The following is a 6,740-nucleotide window of genomic DNA, read 5'->3' as shown; positions in this document are numbered from 1 at the left end:
TGTGAATTTATTATTACTGGCACTACCGACACATTAACTCGCAGATGTGTAAAGCCCTCCAGTACATCCTGTAACCACAACCTACCTATAGAGGACCAGGAAGGCGCCTGCCAGATATCATGAGTTGCCAGAAGAGAGCTCCATGTGTGTCGATACCTCCTCTGCTCGCGTAACCATGACCTACACACTGCCTGCGACTGGACCAATAATTGCTAGAGCCAAGCGTCATGAAACTCGTGTCTGGAAGACCAAATACAACCATACCTGGAGAAGACCTGGACTGAACTAAAGACCAATCAAGTCACATACTGCAAACCTAACCAGTACTCGGAGAGAATCACATAGCAGGGGAGCCAACCAGTCACATACCGGGAAACCATCCATGACGGAAGAGACCACTCACAGTCACATGACCTGGAGGAAGACCATACTCACAGTGAGAAACACAAATCCTGACCTAGAGGAAGACACAATCACAAGTCACATGACCTAGGGAAGACCAACCAGCAGCATACTAGAGGAAGACCAATCACAGTCACATGACCTAGAGAGGGCATCTGGTAACCCAAATCGAATAGAGGGCATCTGGTAACCCAAATCTAATAGAGGGCATCTGGTAACCCAAATCGAACATAGGGGTCAAATAACTCAATACCACATTGAGTCCACACATTAAAAACACAATACACAGAAACATGCCTGTTTAATAACCTATTTATGTATGTACAGTCAGATCTATCATTATTGGCAGCCTTGATAAAGATTAGCAAAGAATACAGTATCAAATAAGTAATTCAAATATTGATCTACAGTGCATTCAGAAAGTATTCAGACCCCTTGACCTTTTCCACATTTTGTTACGTTACAGCCTTATTCTAAAATTAATTAAATTGTTTTTTCCCCCTCATCAATCTACACACAATACCCTGTTAGATTCTAATTTCCAGAGTAAATAACTCACGGACACTAGAGAAGCAAGTACCAGGATATTTTTTGCCATAAAGCTGTTTGCCTCTGACACTCTCAAGAGGATCTTCCAATTGCATGCTAAAGAAACATTGGAAATTATATTATTTTATACTAATACAATTGRTCAGAGAAAAATATTTTGTTTAAAAAGTCATACAAAAGAAAGATAGGGGTGAAAATGATACTTTCAGTACTCCAGCACCCTCCTCTTGTTAGGATAATGACACTGAGCCTTTTTCTCTAAAATGTTTTATGAGATTGGAGAACACATTGGTTGGGATCTTAGACCAMTCCTCCATACAGAATCTTTTCAGATCCTTGATATCCTTCGTCTGGTCTTACGGACTGCCCTTTTAAAATAAAATGACATGTTTTCAATGGGCTTCATGTCTGAAGACTGAGATGGCTATTCCAAAATGTGGATTTGTTTTGGTCCGTTTGTCACGGCCGTTAACAGAAGAGGACCGAGGTGCAGCGTGGTGAGTGGTCCGTTTGTCCCGTTAACAGAAGAGGACCAAGGTGCAGCGTGGTGAGTGGTCCGTTTGTCACGGCCGTTAACAGAAGAGGACCAAGGTGCAGCGTGGTCAGCGTACATTTTCTCTTTACTTGGAAAAAGACGCCGAACAAAACAACAAACACTACAAAAGAAACCGTGAAGCTACAGGCTATGTGRCCTKAAKKKAAGTCAACTTCCCACAAAGACAGGTGGYAAAKYGGCTACCTAAGTATGGTTCTCAATCAGAGARAASGATAGACAGCTGRCRCTGATTGAGAACCKRACCCGGCCAAAAACAAAGAAATAGAAAACATAGAAATAAAGAAACTAGAATGCCCACCCTAGTCACACCCTGGCCTAACCAAAATAGAGAATAAAAGCCTCTCTATGGCCAGGGCGTGACACAGTTAACCATTTCTTTGTGGATTTTGATGTGTCCTTGGGGTTATTCTCTTGTTGGAAGATCCTCTTGGAAGTGTCAGAGGCAAACAGCGTTTTGGCAAAAATATCCTGGTACTTAGTAAAAAAAAATATCCTGGTACTTAGTCCAAAAAAATATCCTGGTACTTAGTCCAAAAAAATATCCTGGTACTTAGTAAAAAAAAATATCCTGGTACTTAGTCAAAAAAAATATTCTGGTACTTGATATCATTGACCTTAACATGGGCTAAAGGACAGGTTTAAAACAAAATGGTGCATCTTCAATATTATGGAGCCAATTTGCTTCCACTGGTCCTGGGGCCCTTTTTAAGGTCATGAAATGTACCAGGTACTAGGACATTTTAGCCAACAACCTGGTTGCCTCTGCCAGGAGGCTGACACTTCCAAGAGGGTCTTCCAGCAAGACAATAACCCCAAGGACAAGTCAAAATCCACAAAGAAATACAATGAAGTTCAGTATTATTTATATTATACAGTCTTTTTCTCGTCTTTATCAAGGGTGTCAATAATTATGGACCTGATTGTATTTATGTAAGTACTTCACAACTGCCCCTTAGAACCAGTCCCCAGGCAGGCTAAGTGGATAACTGTTCCTCCGTAGCAATGCAGAGTAAATATTATTATAAACCAGGTGGTTCGAGCCATGAATGCTGATTGGCTGCATCCGTAGTCCCCAGGCAGGCTAAGTGGATAACTGTGATTGTAGACTGATGTATCTTGTCGTCAGGTTTCAGTCTATGAGTGGAGCAGTCTGGATCCTGTGTGCACTGTGACTTCCGGATTCGTTCTTGTGGAAGGAGGAAGTGCTGAGGTCATCCACAAACAGCCAATCACAGCCTTGCTGGCGGGGTGTGGGCGCGGGAGTTGTACCCGCCTCACCTGTCTCCTGACCTTTCACCTTGAGGACGTCAACAGCCAGCAAGGTCCCATTAACCACCTCTTCCTCAGCTCGCCCAAAAATGCCCAGGGGATGCTGAGACCCAACACCACAGTAAGACCGACAGCACACACAACTAGTGACAATGACATCACTATTAACTGACCTGACTGCATCATCATGAGTTCTGCTTCTAATTACGTCATAGCAATCGTATTTGTCCACTGGATCTCCTATCGGGTAGTCTGGGTTAATATACAGCTTGTTATTGAATAGATAACGAGTGCTATGTTTCACCCTCCCTGTCTCTCTGGATGGCGAGAGGACTAATGTATACGCTCTTAGGGTAGTCTGGGTTAGTATACAGCTTGTTATTGGTTGTGCATTTATAATGCATTACGCATAGTTCACAGGGTGTTATATATGTGCTTATAACACATTATGAATAGGGTATTATTAGTAATGGATGAGGAGTGCTCTGTTTTCAGCCCCCCGTCTCTCTGGGTGGTCAGTATGACTGCCATAGTGACCTCTCTCTCTCTCCTCTCAGGCCGAGGTGCAGCAGGACCAGATGGGAGGATACACCGTGACCCTGCAGTCCTCTGCCGTAGCGGCCTTCGTATGGCTAGATGTTGAGGACGTCCCAGGACGATTCAGCACCAACGGATTCCTCATGGTCACCAGGAACAGAACAGTCACCTTTAACCCCTGGGGTCCCACCAGTACCCAGCAGCTAGCCCAGGCCCTGACTGTTACGTCATTGAGAGATGTGTACTGACTATCTTGCGTATGAAATGGCATCCTATAACCTACATAGTGCACTACTTTTGACCAGAGCTCTATGGGTTGTACACTATATAGGGAATAGGGTGCCATTTTGGACATACTTACTGAACCACTACCCAGGAGTTAACCCAAACCCTCTCCCTAACCTCTCTGAGATGAGTACTGAGACCCTCTCTCTGAGATGAGTACTGAGACCCTCTCCCTAACCTCTCTCTGAGATGAGTACTGAGACCCTCTCCCTAACCTCTCTCTGAGATGAGTACTGAGACCCTCTCACTAACCTCTCTCTGAGATGAGTACTGAGACCCTCTCCCTAACCTCTCAGAGATGCAGTACTGAGACCCTCTCCCTAACCTCTCAGAGATAATACTAGACCCATACCACATAACCTCTCAGAGATGAGTATCTCGAAGAGAACCCTCTGCCTAACCTCTCTCTTGAGATGAGTCTGAAAGACCCTCTCCCTAACCCCTCTCAGAGATGAGTACTGAGACCCTCTCCCTAAACCTCTCTCTGAGATGAGTACTGAGACCCTCTCCCTAACCTCTCAGAGATGAGTACTGAGACCCTCTCCTAACCTCTCTCTGAGATGAGTACTGAGACCCTCTGCCTAACCACCTCAGAGATGGAGTACTGGACCCTCTGCCTAACCTACCTCAGAGATGAGTACTGGACCCTCTCCTCAACCTACCTCAGAGATGAGTACTGAGACCCTCTCCCTAACCTACCTCAGAGATGAGTACTGAGACCCTCTCCCTAACCTCTCTCTGAGATGAGTACTGAGACCCTCTCCTAACCTCTCTTCTGAGATGAGTACTGAGACCCTCTGCCTAACCTCTCGAGATGAGTACTGAGCCCTTGCCTAACTCTCTCTGAGATGAGTACTGAGACCCTCTCCTAACCTCTCTCTGAGATGAGTACTTGAGACCCTCTCCCTAACCTCTCTCTTGGATGCAGACTGTGACCTCTCCCCTAACCTACCTCAGAGATGAGTACTGAGACCTCTCCCTAACCTCTCTCTGAGATGAGTACTGAGACCCTCTCCCTAACCTCTCTCTGAGATGAGTACTGAGACCCTCTCCCTAACCTCTCTCTGAGATGAGTACTGTGACCCTCTCCCTAACTACTCAGAGATGAGTACTGAGACCCTCCTAACCTTCAGAGATGAGTACTGAGCCTCTCCCTAACCTCTCTCAGAGATGAGTACTGAGAATGAAAACCCCAACACTCTCCGTCAGTTGATGTACAATGTTGTGTGTGGGATTTGTTGTAATAAGATACAAGTGAAGGAATTTGCATAAATAAGTAAATGGAGATAATTTGTATTGGTTTTATTTTGCTATCATTTAGATTTGTCTATTTCAGACTACAAGGAAAGTCAAATGTTGCGGGTAAGGCTTTACATACACTAACTAACTAATGTAGGTCACTGGGTCTAGGAGCTACAGTAAATAGGACTCGCTGTAGTCATTGCGTCTAGGAGGCTACAGTAAATAGGAATACCTGTAGGTTCACTGGGTCTAGGGCCTACAGTTAAATAGGACTGCTGTAGGTCACTGGGTCTAGGAGCCTACAGTAAATAGGACTGCTGTAGGTCATGGGTCTAGGAGGCTACAGTAAATAGGATACGTAGGTCATTGGGTCTAGCAGCCTACAGTAAAAGGACTACTGAGATCATTGGGTCTAGGAGGCTACAGTAAATAGGATACTGTAGGTCATTGGGTCTAGGAGCCTACAGTAAATAGGACTGCTGTAGGTCATTGGGTCTAGGAGCCTACAGTAAATAGGACTGCTGTAGGTCATTGGGTCTAGGAGTCTACAGTAAATGGGAATACCATGAAGTGATATCCACTCTCCACAAGGAGGCAGTAGGAATACATTACCAAAGTACCCTTCATATTTAGTCTTCACGTGCCCACTACCCAACTACAGCTTGTAAAACTGGGATTGAAGAAAACAGTCCATTTTACTTTTAGGAATTATACAATCCCTGTTGCATGTGTTTTCATAGGGTGGCTATCAATTCATTCCCACGTAATCCTCTACTAAATGTTTCATTCTGTAAACACGTTGCAATTTGCCAGGCAAGTGTGTGGGTGGTCAACTCAAAGACACGGATATCTTTGATCCCTGGATTCCTATCGGATCTTGTAGTCACGGCAGATAATATTCAATTTTTGGTGACTTTAATATTCACATGAAAAGTCCACAGACCACTCCAAAAGGCTTTCGGAGCCATCATCGACTCAGTTGGTTTTGTCCAACATGTCTCCGGACCTACTCACTGCCACAGTCATACTCTGGACCTAGTTTTGTCCCGTGGAATAAATGTTGTGGATATGAATGCTATAAATTCTCGGACAATCAAAGATTCCTAGATGCCCTTCCAGACTCCCTCCACCTACCAAGGCCGTCAGAGTACAAATATCAGTTAACCACCTAGCGGAGGAACTCAATTTAACCTTGCGTAATACCCTAGATGCAGTCGCAACCCTAAAAAAAAAACATTTGTCATAAGAAACTAGCTCCATGGTATACAGAAGTTACCTGCAGCCTGAAGCAAGCTTCCAGAAAATTGGAACGGAAATGGCGCCACACCAAACTGGAAGTCTTCCGACTAGCTTGGAAAGACAGTACCGTGCAGTATCGAAGAGCCCTCACTGCTGCTCGATCATTCTATTTTTCCAACTTAATTGAGGAGAATAAGAACAATCAAACTATTATTTTTGATACTGTCGCAAAGCTAACTAAAAACCAGCATTCCCCAAGAGAGGATMGCTTTCACTTCAGCAGTGATAAATTCATGAACTTCTTTGACGAAAGATCATTAGCAAATTACGGACTCCTCTTTAAATCTGCGTATTACTCCAAAGCTCAGCTGTCCTGAGTCTGCACAACTCTGCCAGGACCTAGGATCAAGGGAGACACTCAAGTTCTTTGATACTGTCTCTTGACACATTGATGAAAATAGTCATGGCCTCTAAACCTTCAACCTTCTGCATACTGGATTCCAACTAAACTACTGAAAGAGCTGCTTCCTGTCTTGAAAAAGCTAAACCTTGACCCAGAAAATATAAAAAACTATCGGCCTATATCGAATCTTCCATTCCTCTCAAAAAAATATGAAAAAGCTGTTGCGCAGCAACTCCCTGCCTTCCTGAAGACAAACAA

The 6,740-nt window shown here is 44.2% G+C and overlaps 1 long non-coding RNA gene and 1 other non-coding gene across 6 annotated transcripts; one reads left to right on the top strand and one right to left on the bottom strand.

The window, feature by feature from the left end:
• The first annotated feature begins 554 nt into the window (after positions 1-554).
• LOC112078884 (mannosidase, beta A, lysosomal) lies at positions 555-3,899 on the top strand. Its single transcript, XR_011478943.1, has 2 exons — positions 555-2,897; positions 3,334-3,899. It is a non-coding gene; the product is annotated as a mannosidase, beta A, lysosomal (transcript).
• Positions 3,807-4,660, bottom strand: LOC139026942 (uncharacterized). 5 transcript variants are annotated; one of them, XR_011478939.1, is made up of 4 exons: positions 4,583-4,660; positions 4,257-4,393; positions 4,039-4,113; positions 3,807-3,887 (listed from the first exon to the last, which is right to left on the bottom strand). It is a non-coding gene; the product is annotated as an uncharacterized lncRNA (long non-coding RNA). The 5 variants fall into 5 exon arrangements; XR_011478942.1 differs by having other exon boundaries at positions 4,257-4,356; positions 4,583-4,650; XR_011478938.1 differs by having other exon boundaries at positions 4,257-4,356; positions 4,572-4,643.
• Positions 4,661-6,740: the final 2,080 nt, after the last annotated feature.

The sequence above is a fragment of the Salvelinus sp. IW2-2015 genome, unplaced genomic scaffold (genome assembly GCF_002910315.2).
Source record: "Salvelinus sp. IW2-2015 unplaced genomic scaffold, ASM291031v2 Un_scaffold6436, whole genome shotgun sequence".
Lineage (NCBI taxonomy): Eukaryota > Metazoa > Chordata > Actinopteri > Salmoniformes > Salmonidae > Salvelinus > Salvelinus sp. IW2-2015.
This window is presented reverse-complemented; position numbering and strand designations above follow the sequence as displayed.